The sequence below is a fragment of the Haliotis asinina genome, chromosome 7, assembly GCF_037392515.1.
Source record: "Haliotis asinina isolate JCU_RB_2024 chromosome 7, JCU_Hal_asi_v2, whole genome shotgun sequence".
Classification (NCBI taxonomy): Eukaryota; Metazoa; Mollusca; class Gastropoda; order Lepetellida; family Haliotidae; genus Haliotis; species Haliotis asinina.
In genome coordinates, this window is record NC_090286.1 from 41,697,769 (window position 1) to 41,718,509 (window position 20,741).

The following is a 20,741-nucleotide window of genomic DNA, read 5'->3' on the forward strand; positions in this document are numbered from 1 at the left end:
GTGAGTGAGTTTGAGTTCATGTCAATATGAACAGTAGGGCGACTATACTGCGGCATGTGAGCTCGGTGTTGAAGGTCGTTCAAATGGTAAGGTTGAAGATATTAATTATGTTATCAGTGTCGAATGCGGCTCGTCACCTGATGAGAGAGGGGGCATTACGTTCGTTGATTCAACTTAATTTGACTAATTCTAAACAGTTAACTATTGATAGAGCTTACATACAGCCTCACATATCTGGAAGTATATGAGCAGAAAATGTACCATGTTTTGCCAGTTGTGTTCAACAATTTGCTTATGAAAAAAATCAAATTTGATTAGTTTACTCGCTGATGTATGTTTACCTTTAATATTTGCACTAATGAAGCCATATCATCTTCTTAAAGGAATGTGTAGATCGGTGCTCATTCTGTTGATCAATGGATTGCCTGGTCTAGACTCGAATATTTACAGACCGCCGCGGACTTGTTTCAGTATTGCTGAGTGCGGCGTTAAAAACAAACCAATCTCAAAGGGACGTAATTCATTAAAATAAATTCAATAATAGTTGACTAGGGAGATCACAGTTATAAAATGATTATATCTGGGTCAAATGTCAAACACTGAACATAAAGTCCAACAGATATATCAGCACCTTAAGAGGTCGTGAGCACTGGGTCCGTCACCTGAACATTGTTCAATAAATCTGAGTGTGGGCTGCAACCTGGTATATGTACATGTCTGACCGGACTGATCCCGGAACTGATGCAGTATGAGTGAGTGAGTCAGTTTAGTTTAGTTTATCGTCGCCCCCAACAGTGTCACTAGCCATGGACTACATTTAGTTGAGGTGAAAACGAAATGGTACAGGTATTTACTAAATTCAGTACCACATGTCAGGTTTTCTGCTTGTAGAAAGGACGCAACACTGCAAAGCTAAGTTCAGCGTTGAAAACGGCAGGACCATCCGTTTGCCCTCAGAGTGCACAAAAGATGTCTTCACAGTTCTCCATTCCCACTTCGCTTGTCCTTTGCGTCCTGTTGGGGTGGTGGAGTAGCCCAGTGGGTAAAGCGTTCGCTCGTCATGCCGAAGACCCGGGTTCGATTCTTCACACTTGAACAATGTGTGAAGCCCATTTCTGATGTCCCCTCCTATGATATTGTCAAACTATTGCTAACAGTGATGTAAAAACATACTCACTCATTACGTCTGATCAGAACAACATCCTTTCAGTTGCTTTCGTTCAGAGTCTGCTTGCAAAGTTGCATCAAGTGTCAATGATGAGTCATCTTTACTTGAGTTAATATCTACCTAAAGTTACATAAAAAAGCCAAAAGGAGCCCGATTCGGCTGATGAGGCAATGAAGAGTTCACCAATCAAATCCCGAATTCAGACAGATCTTCTTTCGAGCATATTCTGAACTGATAAAGTGTTACTTTTTTCTGCTATCATTGTACTTTACGGTGTCTATCATTTATTGTACGTGTAGCAATCAGTCGGGCCGAATCACCTACAATGTCAGTAAGAAATTTCCATTTAGTACATTCTCTTATGTGATATTTCAAGCTGATGATGGTGGAATGCAGGTGATGGAATACTGGCACACATGGCAAGAAACAAGGGAACACATAAAAGTACAAATGTCCCTTTATGCTTTCCCAGTTTTTCCCCTCAGTGCAATACAAAGCATGCAAAGAAACATGGAAAAGAATGTGTGAACCCTTGTACCGTCACACGCTCCCTTATTTATTTCCATGAGTGTATGTATATCGCACATGTCCGCATGCCATGTTTCACCCGACTCCGAGTAAGATGTCTCCGGCATCCTGACCTTGTCCTTGAGGATTGATGTTCATTAGGTCAACCACTGGGCCGCCTGAGTGTCTATGAGTAAAAACGAATCACATTTTGTCAGGTTTGTTTAACAATTTGGTTATGAAATAAAATAAGATTAGTTTACTCACTGATCTTTAAAAGGAATTTGCCTTCAATATTTGATGAAAATGAATGAAATCATGTCAAGAACAATCGATACACAACATCTCTTGAGGTCGTGATCACTGGGTCCGTCACATGACCATTGTTTAATAAACGAGATAGTGATTTGCGGATCAGTACACAGTATGGATAAACGAAAAATAAGAAACAAAACGTATTGGGAATGATATACGAGAAATAGGGGAAACCGAAGCGAAACGTTCATAAAATATAATGAGATGGGCTTATGGTACAGTATTTCACTCACTTCGGTGAAAGTAAATTGAATTTAGAAATCTTCAAGTTTATGACTTAGACATATGTTCTGTCTCAGAAGCTATAATTTGGTGCTGCGATCGTTTTACTCCATAACGAGACCCATCATTAGATGGTAGGCTCCCGAGGGATTTGAGACTACAAACTGAATGTACACTAATCAGTTGACTGTGTCAGTCTTTGTGGAAAGCAAGGGCAAACTGTAGCGCAGATAGCGTGGCGTAAGAGTGAGAAAATTAGTCAGCCTTTCTATATGTGAGCGGAGAGAGAGCAAACGTTTGCAACGTACTTTCGTCGCTTAGGTTTGAAAAGTAATTTAATGTCAAAGTAAAAATAGTCACCATGAAAGGGAGACAAGGATTTCCTCACAGTGTCATGCTCTTCCTAACAGTGTTGTGCTCTCCGATTTCCAACCTCATATTTAATAATTACGTACAATATAGTTCATTCATCATTTTAAGCACTATTAGTGTCAAATCGTTGTTCGCTTTCATTAGCTCTGCTTCTGGTTCAACGGATCGAGTGAAGGAACAAGAATAAGCAGAAATTAAGCAGTATCATATTGCCTAATTTTACCATTAAAAACTGTTGGAGATTATTTGAACTTTTGGTTCAACGCGGCCTGAGGTCGAACTGGGGGACAGGGTGGTCTACATTAATCGTGTGCAGAACTAGCTTGGTTGTGTAGAGTTACCTCTCATAGGTATTGAAGGAACCCATGTTCCCAGATTCACGGCAAACATGATTTTAGGTTTGTCAATAGCAACGAATCTTGTTCTCGTGGTCAAAAAGGTAAAGACTTATATCACTTTATATATACCCAACATCACACATGTAATCGCTCATCACTCACTCGGGGCCGGTGGGGTAGCCTAGTGGTTAAAACTTTCGCTTCTCACGCCAAAGACGAGGGTTCGATTCCCTACATGGGTACAATGTGTGAAGCCCATTTCTGGTGTCCCCCTCCGTGATATTGCTGGAATATTGCTGAAAGCGACCTAAAACCATACACTCGTCCGAACACTTACGCAATCGTTACTTAAACCAGTGCGCCATGACTAAAGTTTGGATTTTACAGAAACTTCATACACTATTGATCTATCTCTGTTGCACCACGAATCAGATTCTTAGTCCCTCCTGAGTCAAACAGTCAAACAGACACCTACTCAGTTGTTAACATGGAACTGACGCACGTTAAACATCAGGGAGGTACTCTAAAAACGTCTTTCCAACGGAAGGCTGTTAATTTAACTCTACGTGACAAATGTGTCAAGACATGTTTTGACGTTACCATAGTAACGTGTTATTTGGTTGTCCATTACGTAACGAAGATGATTTCGTTGCTGACAACCTTTGTCTTGTGTTTCGAGAAAACGTATATCAGACTGGTGTGTTTCCTTTTGTGAAGTACATGAATTTGCCAATAAGAGCATCAATCATTGACATATTCGTGATGACTGTTAGTCGTCATCTGTGGCCGCATGTTCAAATATACCATGGAAATATGTACAGCTGCATTCTAGCTGCAGAAACGCTGATTAGTGTAATTCGTTAACGACGCAGGTAGTATAAAGCTACGTCTTTTGGTCAGTGAGTTAACGATGAAATGATCAGGGGTGTACTGAACAGTTGGGGCACACCACATCACGACGATATTTATACTGAACTGTGTCATTCGTTCACGAAACACATTGCATGACAAAATTGTGGCAATTGTAAATGTATATAACGTGGAGGGTACGCGTATGTTTGTGTATGAGTGTGCGTTTGTGCGTGCGTGTGCGTCCAGTGCGATAGCAACTGTAACATTCGCTGAAACGTGTAAGAAAAGCGAATGAGTATAGTTTTACGACGCTTTTAGCAATGGCCCAGCGACACTGTGAGAATGCATACGCTTCACATATTGTACCCTTCTGGGGAGTCGAACCCGGGACATCGGCGTGAAAACGAACACTTTGACCGCACTGGCTAACACGAAGAACTGGAGGTAGCAGGATATTCTATTTTGCCATGACATGATGTCTTGGTATAGACCACATGGGTGGAGAGGCTCAGGGTGGCTGGAGTGGGGAGGGAAAACGAAAACATCGCTTTCGAACCAATTCCTGATAAATCTGCGGATATGGTATTAAGCTACGTACGCACGTCCGTAGATACGCACGTGCGGATAGGAATATGTTAAGAACCGTTGACTAGATTCTTTTTATATTTGGTGTATCTAATTTTATCATAGTGAAAGAAAGGTCTCATGCAGGTCAGCGAGAAATCTCAAGAACCACTCACTGCATTTTCTTCATATTCAAAACCTAGCTTTATCTGGGGAAGGTGCCAGGCACAGTTGAGTTTGGTGACCTTCACATAATTTTCAAGGTCACGGCGACTTTGTTTTTAGGAGTTTCATACGCTGGTCAAGGACTAAGTGACTCTTCAAAATATTTTTGTGTTTGAGCAAATAAAGTGCAAGATATCAAGAGAGTTTGAGAGTAATGTTTTTGTTGACATATTACTTCATTTTAAACTACGACCTTCACTTTCATTTCATTTTACGCTTGATTTGATATTATGCGGCGGGGGGTTATGTCATCTAAGTGACAATGCTTGTATTGTTTTGATTTTGTTTTTGTTTCGTTTTTTTCAAGATGAAACATTTTGTCTTTTTGTCTGTTTGAACTGGTCTTCGGCAACATATGTTCATCCTGAGACTATCAGGGTCGGGTACGGGTGGTCAGGTTCGCTGACTTGGTTGACATATGCTGTATCCCAATGGGGTAGATCGATGCTCATGCCGTTCATCACGGAATCGTCTGGTCCAGACTCGATTATTTACAGACCTCTGCCATATAGCTGGAATTTTGTTGAGTGCGGCGTAAAACTAAACTCACTCGTTAATACTTGGTGAAGGGTATCCCGCGTAAATGACACTTCTATTAACGCAATCACCACTACCACGTACGCACTGATTCCTCAACTTGGTTGTGCTTGCTTGTAGTTAAACTGTGATTTGGCTCTTTGTATTGAGTGGACACTGGCTGATTGACTCGATGTTCTGCAAGACAGCTGAGACTCGCTCACAGCCATTGTATAAAATTCTAACTGAGTATGTATGTCTATATTTGTCTAGCCTTAGTGAACTGTAGCACGTGTTAGTTTGATACAGTTGCTTCCGTTGAATGTATACAATGTGATGTATGCTAGCACCAGTTGATACACTGCGTATTGTCTAGATGCAATGAATACTGTTCATTAATATCATTGTAAGACGCAGATGAACAAGACTGTATTGCTTTCACTGCGTTTTGTTTCCGACCAAGGTGACAGATTTAATGGCGACAGAAACTAGTCCCATTCCCAAGCGGGGATTGAGTGATATGACGCGAAGCAAAATTCTTCATAATGTAAGAAGGGAAGCACCGGAAATAAGCTTCACAGATTGTATCTGTATGGGGAATCGAACCTTGGTTTTCGTCGCCTCGAGCGAACTAGGCTACCTGAAATGAAGTAAATAATGCAATAATATAATGTGTTTAAACTCTTACATCCAAACATATGACATTTGAACGCGCTAAGTCCCTGCACTAATCTAATATTGATGATAAATAATCAAAATCATGTGTCAAGTGCCTTCAAGATCTCTCACAACAATGGCAGAATATGGAGGTATTTGGAGGTGATGGTGAACATATTCGCCGTATGTAGTGAGAGAGGTGATGATAGAAGTGATGGTTACATGGAGGATTATGTGATGGTAGTGAGGATTGTATCGATGGTTATTTTGAGGATTGTGTGATGGCGATGAGGAATGGTAGCGATGATTATTTTCAGGATTTTGGGATGTTTTCTGGAATTGTCGATGCCAATACCAGTGATCGCTGCGATGACCGTCGTTGATACTGTTCATTGTATGGTTGTGTTTATCAGATGATGTATTCGTAAGGGGGGAATATAGGAGGAAGTGATGAGGGCACTCACAGATGTTGGTGATGTAGCAACAGTGATGATCTTGGTGAAGGAGATGGTGGTGGTGGTTTGGGTGAGAAGGATGGTAATGGTGGAAACGAGCATTGCAGAGATGATGGAGGTAAAGGCTGTAGTTAAGGGGCGGTGGATTTGATGGAAATGAGAGTCGTTGTGATGACGTGTGTATTGCTTATGCAAATGAGAACTGTGGTACTGGAGGTGAGAACGGGCATAAAGGGAAGGTAGTGCTGACGGATGTGGGAGCTGTAGGAGACGCCTACGGGGGTTGCTCATGGAGTTGAGAGCTGTAGCAAGGTCAGAAAGTGCTGATGGATATACAAGCTGATGGAAATCAGGTCAATAGTGATAGTGGATGTGGGACGAATGGAAACGAAGGCTGTGATGATACGGGAAGATATTGGTGACCATTGGGTCGATAGTTATGATGCAGTTTAGGAGCTATTTCAGCAGTGAATCGACCAAATGACCTTATTAAGTGAAGCCATTTTGCTATTTCATGACTGCAAGTTTAATGGTATGTTCGCATCGAGTACTTCTGTTTAAGTTCAAATGTACCGGGAATAGAAACGATAAATCAATTTCCATACCCTCAAGAATTCTCTACGAAAAGCAGAGTTGACTGAATGATTCCAACCTTTTTCTGAGCCTGAATATGTGAATCACTTGCAAATGATGATGATACTCGGCGTTCGCTAAAAGGTGAACATATCTCTGCCCACCAGTGGAACCAGAACCAGAACACATGCACAGGCAAATCATTTTTTCAGCTGTTAATCTATATTTAAGATTTTGCGGTAAGAAGCAACACAAATATTAAATGTTAAGTTAAACTGAGACAAAAGAAAAGATTCCAGTGTGAAATTTCTGTCAAATGAATCCAGCGGATCCTCCTTTAACCAGCCATTCCGGAATTATCCATCCAATCCCCTAGACTAGTCTGGCACCGTTCTTCAGTACCGCAGTACCTGTTATGTCAGCTTCAAGTAGCTAATGATACGTGTGTAGTCACGACTTGTTTTCTGTACGATACCTGTAAGAGCTCCCCTGCTAATGTGGATAACACATGGTTGTGAATTATTTAATGACAACGCCCAGGAACGTAAATAGGGACTAATGAGGGTAGTTATAGTTTTAGTCCAAGTGAACTTAGTCTTAGTATTATTAGTTACAGTAATACGAATACTGAGAGTGAGTGAGTGAGTATTGTTTGTAGCAATATTCCAGCAATATCACGGCGGGAGACACCAGAAATGGACTCCACACATCGTACCCATTTGGGGAATCGAACCCGTTCTTCGGCGTTACGAGCAAACGCCTTCACCACTAGGCTACCCCACCGTCCTTCATGTCGAAGAGACACCTTCCAGGTAGAATAGTTATTCTGCATTAGTCCTGCAAATCATATTGTACACTTTTAATACAATGCATATATCATCGTTTATGTATGGCCTGATTATATCTGATCTCTTATGTCATTTTGATGTAGGCGCTTCACACGTTATAGTTATGTTATTACAATAGTTGTTGAACAGTAATACCTACCGTAGTGATATAAATAGTGTCTTGACGTCCCCTTGTTATGTCCAGTTACAGTGCTACCCATTATTTGATAGAGGCGGCGGGATATCCTAGTGGTTAAGACGTTTGGTCATCACGCCGAAGGCCAGAGTCCGATTCCCCAGATGGGTACAAAGTGTAAACTTTTAAGCCTATTTCTGGTATCCCCCGCCGTGATATTGCTGGAATATTGATACAAGCGGTGCAAAACCAACTCACTCACTATCTCTCTCATTATCCAAAAGTTAAAGCAAAATATTCTCTTACCGTATATTGACATAATGCACCTGATCACAAATCCCACATGGGAAGTTTCGATTGATCAGAATATCTGATTATGAAACAACACCTATGGCAGATCAATTTGATGTCCTTTGAGACTGACATAGCCTATCCATAATTCATTAAATGGTGCAGTTGTCCCATCACAACCTGTACAATAATTATTTTAAAAAAACAGTCAATACTTCCATTCTTTCTACCAAATCGGTAGACAATCAACGTTAAAAACTCAGGAAAGAAGGAAATCGATCACAGCTATCAGTCTCATCATATCGGTAAAATATTCGATTGGAGTCGACCTTGGATCAAACAATTCTCAATTCCTATCTGTCTCATCCATTTATTTGGTTCCAGTCTATAGATATTTGATTAATGTACTATTGCAGGCCTACGCAGGTGACAAAGCAAGTTTGTATTTGATTACATGCATGCACTGGCACTCCTTGGCGAGTGCTCCGTCGCTTGGGATCCTCACATTACCCGAGTCGCTGGCCACAGAATCGCTGTCATGGTTGTATCTGGTAACGTTGAAACTATGGCTACAGAAAGACAACGTAATTGCTGTAAGACAAATGTAATAACGGCAAATTGACTGCACTAGTGATCGCTGGAGTATATACAGACTGTAAAGCAGTGGACGACTCTGCCTCTGATGACGCGGGAGATTGCTGTGACTGTCTATCGAATAGTTGGGTCGAGCAGTTGCAGATAGGGGTCGCACACTCGTGTGGTGTTGTCGCAGTGTTTTGAGTTCGGATGGTGTTAATGTCACGATAAATATGGTTCACCAACGGACTTGTTGACGACAGATGGACACTCCTCCCATTAACAGTCTGGAATCTTGTTCCGATGGATCTTTACTGAAGCAGCTCGTGCTATTTAAAAGATTTTTGACAACAAAATGTTGTTTTCTAGAAACGGCTGCAACACCCTCGCTCTGTTAATGAGGAACACGATGAAGATCATTGCAGCATATGAAACACCAAATCCGTCCAGAAGAGTTCAATAACTCACAGATGAACAAAACGTGTTTCATGTGTTTTGTGTAAGGAACACAGCAGTACTTTAGTGGATGTCATCAACATATATAATGTGATGGGTTGTAATACCAGCAAGTCAAGCAGAGCTTCCTATTCATCCGTGGACAGCAAGAAGCGAAGGGACAAGCGAGCACGTCCCATGTGGCAAAACCGCGACTGGGATTCGATGACAGACTCGCAGGTGAACACCACGTCCACTTACTTAGACAGGACGGGGGCGTCCACATGCAGCCTGAGGCGGGAGGGTGCGGACGAGAACCGCGGAATTGGCGACGGACAGGAGGACCCAGATGTAAAAGAGAGGTAAGGGTTTCTTAAGTGTTCCGCTGCCTCTGGCGTTGAAACTTTGTACTTGTTTTACCGTGCCTTTTCACAGTCGGTGGAACTCGACATGAGGCGAAAGAAGAGATATTGTCGACTTGATATGTTATGTTTGGGTTAGGTAAAGCGAAGATTCTAGAACTTTTATTGGTTTGAGTCCATCCGGGTTTCGACCCCACACCCTCAGTGTCAGGCACCTAACCTCCAGCACACAGTCAGCCGTCTAACCCGCTCAGCGACTTCCATTGTGTAATCACAAAAAATGTTGTTCCCAAGATATATATATTTTTTCGAAATGTTGATGAAGGCAGCTATTTTGTAATCTACAGAAAACATCGATGCAGTATCTAAGAAATTATGTTGCAAAAGATGCTGACAATACCTATTTTTTTTAGTATGTGCGTGAGACTAAAACTGGAAACTAGATTGTGCCCGGTTCAAATTTTAACTGAAGCATTGTTAATTATTTCTGTATTTGATAATAATACCCCAATTAAAAGCCTCATTGTTCCACGCAGCAGACAAAAATACTTAAATAGTTTTATGAAAAGACCGGAAATTAGATCGCGGTGTCTGTTGTGTCCTTAGACCATGTTCGTCTATCCAAGTATTCCTTAACATGCGGCTTTGAAGTATTTTCAAAGACATAAGAGAGTATATCATAGTTATTTACGTATATACACTAGCTAGATACATATGGAACCTGCTGTTGCCATCTTCAGGGTTAGTCAACGTGATCACTACCAATTACTGAGGAACAATAAAGTTCTATTTATATTTCTTTCACATAACGGACCAATGGGCTTGTATGAGCGAACACCCACTTAACCAACAATGCCAGACAATAGCAGTAGTTTGGACGGAATGGTTTTCTTGGAACAACTATAATCGGTTGTATTTCACGGCAGTAGAAATTGTGATAATTTCAACCAGTAAAGAAAAACGGTTAGAGAACCGTTCATAATTTATGGCTAGGTGGGAGGGTAGAGTTGATGATTTTTATGGAACTGCATGTACAATATGGATGACTCCCCTAAAAGTCAGCATTGAAACGGAGATATTTCGCGAGAAACTGAGTATTTCAAGTCAGTTTAATAGCGATATTTGATGGCTGAAGAGAAACAGGTAAGGTGGAAAAACCGGGATTTTTTCAATCAAAGAACAAAGAAGTATAGAAATAGGGATAGATCCGTGTTGCCAATTATAGAAACAGGAATGTTTAGGCGTTAGCTGTTTCACGACGGAAGAAAAACAAGAATATTCACACCTTTAGACACAGCCTTATGTTCAACATACAATTGATATTCTTGTTTTATCTTTTTGTTCTCGGAGCGCTTGGGTAGCCTACTGGTCACGTTGACAGTCCGTGTTCGATTCCCAACATGGGTACAATGTGTGAAACCCATCACTGGTGACCCGGTGATATTGCTGGAATATTCCTAAGAGTTGCATGCAGCTAAACTCACCGTTTAGTCACTAACACTGACATTACCTTGAGGGTATTGTATTGATTTGCAATTCTAGGTAATTATATTACACAATTGTTAATTTATAACATTTCTTTATCAGTTGTTAGTTTGACACTGAAGTGTTTTGTGATACGGTGATTCGCTGATGCTTTGATTTAGCCATGAACACGAAATGGGTCTCGTGCGCCTAAGCTTCTTGAAATCGTTAACGTCTACAACATGCATGGATCCTTTATTAAGCATCTAGTAACTTCACCGGTAAAGATCCGTGTGAGATTGTTGTAAGAGGCGACTAATGCGATTAGACTTAGGCTGAGTCGTGTCATTGTGGGTAGATCGTTGCTCACGATGTAAGTCACTGGAATGTCAGGTCCAGATTCGAATATTTACAGATCGCCATCTTCTAGCTGTAATTTGTGGTGGTAGAAGTAGAAGCAATACAGTTATTCACGAGAGAATCGAACCCGGTCGCAATAACCAATGACCCACTTAGTGTGCCTCGCATGTCACATATCCAATTTGTTCGCAGAATCTAAAAGACCAAAATACTCTCTACACGGTTAATCCAGTCTTTGGTCGCGTGCCGCGAAGCGATCTTGGCGTTAAGACGATTGTAACGACTATTCACAAAGATGTCTGTGGTATTTAAAGCTTCGTACGTTTCCATATACAGTCCCAAGCCACGGTAATGAGCAGATATTTGACCACTTCCAGATATGACTACAGATGTTAGCCCCAGATCGATAGAAACCTGGAAGCGGTGTGCGACAAGCCATTGTGAAATACGGTGTCCAATACGACAAGAACTCCGCCACAGGTGTCTTATCGATAATGAACAGTTTCATTGAGTTCAAGACAAATAAGGGCATTGATTGTGACATTAGTGGAGATTAAATCACCAACTGTCAGTCTAGGAATCTCAATATCCCGATTCTTCGGGTGTGTAACAACCAACGAGGAAGTATCACGTCCTAGAGTTGCATGCTGATTTACTGACTTCAGAACCACGGTTCCAGCGGTTCCAACTGGGACATAGAAATGCAGCACGTTGTAGTGTTAGAGAAGGTACAGAAATTGACTGTTGATGTGCCATGAGTTTATACTTATAGATCGTACCGTATACTTACATGAGTGATAACAGGAAAGACCGCACATTTAGGCAGTCTTGCCTGGTTCTGTTTACAGTCGTACACGTGTATGTTGGTGATCATGACTCAGACAAACCTACCATGCTGACCGACAGACATATGGTGCTGTGGAAACCATAACGTGTGAAACAATTTAGGCATCAGTGGTAGGTCTAAAGGCAATTATGGTCTAAACCATTTCGCAACGATAGAATTATCGTGTTGGTGCTAATTAGAAAGATGATTCATTACAGACAAACATGATACCAGGCAGGTTTACATTTGAACGGCAAACCCTTTCCCTATTCACAGTATATCTCGATATGTATCTCGATATACCAAATGTTAAATATCTGGAGACCATCCGACCGTGTAATATGTGGTTACCTTCCAGCTGTGTAATATGTGGTTACCCTCCAGCTGTGTAATATGTGGTGACCTTCCAGCTGTGTAATATGTGGTGACCTTCCAGCTGTGTAATATGTGGTGACCTTCCAGCTGTGTAATCTACGGTGACCTTTCAGCTATGCAATATGTGGTGATCTTCAAACTGTGTAATATGTGGTGATCTTCCAACTGTGAAATATGCGGTGATCTTCCAACTGTGTAATATGTGGTGATCTTCCAACTGTGTAATATGTGGTGACCTTATAGCTGCGTGATATGTGGTTACCTTCCAGGTGTAATATGTGGCGATCTATCAGCTATGTAATATTTTGTGACCTTCCAGCTGTGTAATATGCAGTGACCTTCCAACTGTGTAATATGCTGTTACCATCCAATTATGTAATATGTGGTGATATGACAGTTTTAAAGTATGTGCTGAACTTCCATCTCTGTAATATGTAGTGGCATTCCAACTGTATAATATATTGTTACCATTCAGCTGTGTAAAATATTGTTACCATCCAACTGTGTGGTATATTGTTACCATCCAACTGTGTGATATATTGTTACCATCCAACTGTGTGATATGTGGTGGCCTCCCCATGTGTAATATATTGTTACCATCCAGCTGTGTAATATATAGTTATCATCCAACTGTATATTTTGTGCCTTCCAACTGTGTGATATGTTCTGACCTTCCAACTGTGTAATATGTGGTGACCTTCCAACTGTATACTCTGTGGTGACCTTCCAGCTGTGTAATATATTGTTACCATCCAACTGTGTAATATACAGTTATCATCCAACTGTATGGTATTTTGTACCTTCCAACTGTGTAATATGTGGTGACCTTCCAACTATATAATATGTGGTGACCTTCCAACTGTGTAATATATTGTTACTATCCAACTGTGTAATATATTGTTACTATCCAACTGTGTAATCTACGGTGACCTTTCAGGTGTGTAATATGTTCTGACCTTCCAACTGTATAATATGTGGCTACCTTCCAGCTGTGTAACCTGTGGTGACTACCCAACTGCGTAATTTGTGATGACCTTCAAACACAAATTTATTTTTATAATGTAAACATTTTGTTACATTTTGTAGGTAGGCCTAGTGATTTAATCACATCATGGCTGGAAACCTTTATCGAATCTGTTCGTAGTGACCTTTAGATAACAACGAAGTGGCATTTATTCACACGTGAATTGTTATGGCATCAGACAGGCATTATAGGTGACGCCATTTAAAACGTCATTACAGTTTTATGTTAAACTCCCAAGTGGATAGGAAACCTCGCAGTAGGCTTGGCAGCATGTGCAGGATGAAGGTGTGATGACGTATTACCAGTGACGAACTGACAAACATTGTTTTAATCATGAAACATGATTGCTCACTCTGAAACTCTGAAGCCGGGAGATTACGCGGTGAGTTGACACCACTGTGTGGCAAACTGGAGAGAAAGGACTGATCGGAATATACACACTTCAAAATTAGTCGCCACGAGATTTTGTCAAAAACCAAGAGTAGAATGCTGAAATAAAACATTATATTAAAAGACCTCGATTTAAGATGTAATCATGATATCAGCATGCTTACGGACTTGCGAACTGTAATTGTATTGGCAGACAACAGGTTGTACGGTGTTATACGGTGTACGAATATATACACATGGTAAAACGGTGTTCGTGGAATATATACACATGATAAAACGGCGTTCGAGGAATATATACACATGATAAAGCGGTGTTCGAGGAATATATACACATGATAAAACGGCGTTCGAGGAATATATACACATGATAAAACGGTGTTCGATGAATATGTACACATGGTAAAACGGTGTTCGAGGAATATATACACATGATAAAACGGTGTTCGTGGAATATATACACATGATAAAACGGCGTTCGAGGAATATATACACATGATAAAACGGTGTTCGTGGAATATATACACATGGTAAAACGGCGTTCGAGGAATATATACACATGGTAAAACGGTGTTCGTGGAATATATACACATGGTAAAACGGTGTTCGTGGAATATATACACATGGCAAAATGGCGTTCGAGGAATATATACACATGATAAAACGGTGTTCGAGGAATATATACACATGATAAAACGGTGTTCGTGGAATATATACACATGATAAAACGGCGTTCGAGGAATATATACACATGATAAAACGGTGTTCGTGGAATATATACACATGGTAAAACGGTGTTCGTGGAATATATACACATGATAAAACGGTGTTCGTGGAATATATACACATGGTAAAACGGCGTTCGAGGAATATATACACATGATAAAACGGTGTTCGTGGAATATATACACATGGTAAAACGGTGTTCGTGGAATATATACACATGGCAAAATGGCGTTCGAGGAATATATACACATGATAAAACGGTGTTCGAGGAATATATACACATGATAAAACGGTGTTCGTGGAATATATACACATGATAAAACGGCGTTCGAGGAATATATACACATGATAAAACGGTGTTCGTGGAATATATACACATGGTAAAACGGTGTTCGTGGAATATATACACATGGTAAAATGGCGTTCGAGGAATATATACACATGGTAAAACGGTGTTGGAGGAATATATACACATGATAAAACGGTGTTCGTGGAATATATACACATGATAAAACGGTGTTCGTGGAATATATACACATGGTAAAACGGCGTTCGAGGAATATATACACATGGTAAAACGGTGTTCGTGAAATATATACACATGGTAAAATGGTGTTCGAGGAATATATACACATGGTAAAACGGTGTTCGTGGAAATATACACATGGTAATACGGTGTTCGTGGAATATATACACATGGTAAAATGGCGTTCGAGGAATATATACATATGATAAAACGGTGTTCGTGGAATATATACACATGATAAAACGGTGTTCGTGGAATATATACACATGATAAAACGGCGTTTGAGGAATATATACACATGGTAGAACGGTGTTCGTGGAATATATACACATGATAAAACGGTGTTCGAGGAATATATACACATGGTAAAACGGTGTTCGAGGAATATATACACATGATAAAACGGTGTTCGTGGAATATATACACATGATAAAACGGCGTTCGAGGAATATATGCACATGATAAAACGGTGTTCGTAGAATATATACACATGGTAAAACGGCGTTCGTGGAATATATACACATGATAAAACGGTGTTCGTGGAATATATACACATGGTAAAATGGCGTTCGAGGAATATATACACATGATAAAACGGTGTTCGAGGAATATATACACATGATAAAACGGTGTTCGTGGAATATATACACATGATGAAACGGCGTTCGAGGAATATATACACATGATAAAACGGTGTTCGTGGAATATATACACATGGTAAAACGGTGTTCGTGGAATATATACACATGGTAAAACGGTGTTCGTGGAATATATACACATGGTAAAACGGTGTTCGTGGAATATATACACATGGTAAAACGGTGTTCGTTGAATATATACACATGGTAAAACGGTGTTATACAGTGTACGAATATATACACATGGCAAAACGGTGTTCGAGGAATATATACACATGATAAAACGGTGTTCGTGGAATATATACACATGATAAAACGGTGTTCGTGGAATATATACACATGATAAAACGGTGTTCGTGGAATATATACACATGGTAAAACGGTGTTCGTGGAATATATACACATGGCAAAACGGTGTTCGTGGAATATATACACATGGTAAAACGGTGTTCGAGGAATATATACACATGGTAAAACGGTGTTATACAGTGTACGAATATATACACATGGCAAAACGGTGTTCGTGGAATATATACACATGGTAAAACGGTGTTCGTGGAATATATACACATGGTAAAACGGCGTTCGAGGAATATATACACATGGTAAAACGGTGTTCGTGGAATATATACACATGGTAAAACGGTGTTCGTGGAATATATACACATGGTAAAACGGTGCTGTTTCCACCATGAGGCAGGATTCCCACTGTGCGACTTACGCTAAATATACTTCCTTTTTATGCGGTACTGGGGTAGGAAGGATGATCTGCCTTTGATGAACGCCTGATGATTTTCTTAGATCCATTCATATACAATGTATCCACGTTATAGTGTCATTTTGGATGTAATGCCATGTTTTTGCCAGAACATATTTCCTGCCTGTGTAATACATTGGTAATAATATCAAACTGGATATAATCCCATTCGCCAGTGGTGGCTGGTACAAAAGTCGTTTACCACTTGTTATAAAGCCGGTTACAATGGTTGCATGTAGTATGCATACCTCAATCGGTTACCTGACATAACTCAGATTAACTGGCCACATAATAAGCGCTAATAAGCGCAAACACATGTGACAATATAGTTCCTACCACCTCGTCTCTTGTAGTCCCAAGACACTGGAATTATCCAGTCATTCAAGACTCATTACAGAGTCGACAGTTCAATCACCCCGTTGATTGCATAGAAGGGCCTTTAACTGTCCTGTCTGGCTATAATGCCACCCTGGATATAATGCCACAAACGGTGGCATTATGACTAGGGTATATTTTTGTTTTAAGAGCTAAATTATTTCGTCCTTCACGCCCGCTAGCAGATAATCGAAACTCGCTATTTCTCTAGCGTTGATTTACTTACATTTACACCAAACTCGTAAACGTCTCAAGCTTCCGAGAATGTATTGAAAGAGTCAAACCGGCATCAAACCCTATAACTCCCTCACGTATGGTAGGACTTTCTCGCTTCTCCCGAACTAAAGGCGAGACAGCGGTGTCCCTTCTCGGAAACCATACGCACACTCTCTGTATCATGACATCACTCGAATATTCAAATGGAAACACCGCTCTTTTATGACGACTTCATAAGACATTGCATTAGCTTCTCCATAAAAGACACCTCGGGCAAGAGCATTGACTAATGCCGGAAATAGACACAACTTTAACTGGAGTAAGGGTTTCCTGTAAGATCCCGTTGTAGAGCCTTTGATCCACGGGGTTAAAAGGGTTTAAAAACAACCTCCTTAATACAGAAAAAGCCCACAGGAAATTATGTACTAAGTGTTTTACTGAGACTTGGATCATAGAATCTGCATATCAGTGAATCACGTGTGTCTCTTTTTGACGTTTAAAAGAGCATGCACGTGCAAAAAGGATCATCCATTCTCTTGCCTTTCCATAAGTGTTAAAATATGTTTATCCGCTCTGTGTTATTTTTAACCCTACTTGGATCGATCTAAGTCTAAGTGAGCTTGATGCCTGTTGCGTTGGTCATCACAGTTTCTACACGTTGAGGCGATGCGCAACAACACGCTTGACGAACGACCAAACGAACGAATGAACCGACGAATGAATGAATGAATGAATGAATGAATGAATACTGATTTGTATGACGCCTGCTTTCCAGATTAACTATGACCCCTCAGCGGCGCTTTTTGAAGTGAGATAAGTCTTCAGATGACTTAGAAAATAATCTTTTGTTGTACAATTTCTGATTTTGACGAACGAACGAATGAATTAATTAATTAATTAACTCTGATTTGTATGACGCCTGCTTTCCAGATTAACTATGACTCCTCAACGGCGCTTTTTGAAGTGAGATAAGTCTTCAGATGACTTAGAAAATAATCTTTTGTTGTACAATTTCTGATTTTGACGAACGAACGAATGAATTAATTAATTAGTTAACTCTGATTTGTATAACGCCTGCTTTCCAGATTAAATATGACTCCCCAACGGCGCTTGTTGAAGTGAACGTGAAAGAGATACGTCTTCAGATGGCTTAGAAAATAGTCTTTTGTTGAACAGTTTCTGATTTCCGGTGGTTGACCATTCCAGTGGTTGAGCGAAGTTTTGGAGCCGCAAAGCATAGAGCCACTTCACACATATTTGTTTCGCTGAAGGAACTTGAAGCAGTTTATCATCAGCTGATAGTAAAGCTGTTGTTGGTTGGTAGCGTTGTAACATGTCCCTATTCTAATCTGAGGAGTTTACATCATTTAGACAGGCTGTTTTTCATTCTTAAAAAAACATTTTCAAAATTTTACTTGGTGAAGTGGGTGGAACCATGATAGTGTTTCAGAATGTTAACAGAAGAGCTAATATTTAGAAGCTATTGCTGACGATTCAGGTACCTGTTATTTTCGTATAAAAGATAAGCATTAACCAGAGCTTTTCATTTCATATTGATATTTCTCAGAGTTGACGATGCTACAGGTTTGACGCTGCTCTAGCAGAATGCAGCGATGATGCTTGAATGTTCTTCAGCATATTTTGAGTTTACTAAAAACTTTGTTTTGAGATGGTGTGTTTGAATCACATATGATTTTAGTGATGATCCTAAGTGTTCTCAAAATGCGAGAATACTTTTCATAAGAGGGTGTATGACACTCACGGAAACGTTCACACTGAGACATGCTCCGTTGTACTTCAAACGTTGTGAGATGTATATGAGCTAGCTGCTGGAATCGATATCAGTGAGTGAATGAGTGGAAATAAAAGAAAATGCTCAGCCACAAACACAAGTAAAGGCAGGCCGATACTTCACCCGAAGATATCTGGAATCGTGTGGTTAAACTATAGAATTTTATCGAACTCCTTTGTTACACAGGCGTCAGATTTAGAAATATCATCCGCAGTTTCAACATACGCAGATCAACGTTAAGAAATCTCTGTTGACACAGTCCCTTTTTCAGCCCTGTGGATACTTTACAGGTTTTTAGGGCAGCTTAACTGTATATGTATAATTTAGCTACACGTGAAAGTCTTCTATGTGTTCATCTACTTGTGAGAAGGCCTGGTTGAATGGTTTGTTTCAATTTTTTTAAGAAGTTAAATAAAATGTACAGGTCATCACATTACGTAAATGTTTAATTTTTTAAAATCTTTTAGGAGACAATCTACAAAATTATTTCTTTAGTAAACAGTGTTTCTTTACAATCGACCCTTCAATTATAACCTTAATGAAGACGAGAACCACGTATTTTGTGTTTGTTACAAGAGTAAAGAAGCCAGGGCCGAGAATTTCTCTCTTAGCGCTAAGGTGGTCGTAAGTTAATGTTAATGTATGACACCTACAACTATCTTAGCGTTCAGAGAGCTTCACAAATCTAGGTCCAGAACTCTGTCTACAGAAGCTACAATCAGTCTGGAGAGGTCCACTAACCTTGAGGCCCTAATTTTCATGTCATAAAACACTAATATACAACATGTAACAGCTATCCTTTTGATAGCAAATATATAAAATAAGATTTATATGAAATGCAAATACTTATGATCACATTTATATTGTATTTGTCAACTGTATCAAAGGCCTTATGGCCCAAATATTAGTGGGTAATTTTCGGTTCTGTTCTGTTTCCTTAAAAAATTATTGTCTGTTTTCAGTGTTGATGCCAGCCAGGACAGGTGACTGGAAGGGCACCTGTCGCAGCTGAGTAACCAGGAAGTGACAACCAACACACTACATACGGCCACTCCGTGACTACCATCCAGATCGAATGGTCGCCTACAGCGATAATCACACTAGTAAAGTCAACGATATTATTCGGTCGATTTGTACATTAGACGGTTTTACAAACTGAGACTGATTTGTTAAAATATTCTTTTCAAATATTTTGTTTTAAATTGAAACGAAGATCTGGTATCGGAAGGTGAGATGTGGTGGCAGAAACTGTGGTTTAACCCATATTGTGACGTGCTTGCATGTCTATGTGAGGACTTGTTCTTGTGAAGACAGATACCAACTGACATTTCACGTATTGCAGTTTATGACAGGTCATGATGTATAAATAGATGTTATACTGACACACAGATGAGCAATCCGTGTTTGACCCTCTCATGAGGGCAGGGTACACTTACCCTCATAACAGGGTAAACGTTCCATCTTTTACTATGACGCAGCCAGATGACATCGAAAGTACATTTGGGAGAAAAATAGTTTTACCTATATCTTTTCTTTTATGTAAATAATAAAAAATGTATTCACAAGACGAGCAGCTAATTTCGACGTATGTAGTGTCGCTGCTTCGTTCCAGTCCTCCTTGTTTATGGAGACAAACAGTTAGCAGTGGTCAGTGTTGCTTCGCAACTTATACTGATGTTTGGAAGAATGGGAGTAGAATGTCACTCAATGCATCACTATGAAATAACCTTTCTGCACTCACCACAAGTGTTATTCCTATCAAAGTCCAAATGAAACATGATAATTTAAACCTCATTTTGAAAAAAAACGTGAGCTGAGATCTTAATGAATTCAATGTAACTATTGATGTTGATACCACGACTAATATGTCTTCCCTGTTGAAAC

The 20,741-nt window shown here is 40.0% G+C and overlaps 1 long non-coding RNA gene across 1 annotated transcript; it reads left to right on the plus strand.

Annotated features, from left to right (window-relative positions):
* The first annotated feature begins 8,519 nt into the window (after positions 1-8,519).
* Positions 8,520-20,422, plus strand: LOC137291091 (uncharacterized). The gene is made up of 2 exons (XR_010957243.1): positions 8,520-9,391; positions 19,820-20,422. It is a non-coding gene; the product is annotated as an uncharacterized lncRNA (long non-coding RNA).
* The last annotated feature ends 319 nt before the right edge of the window (positions 20,423-20,741 follow it).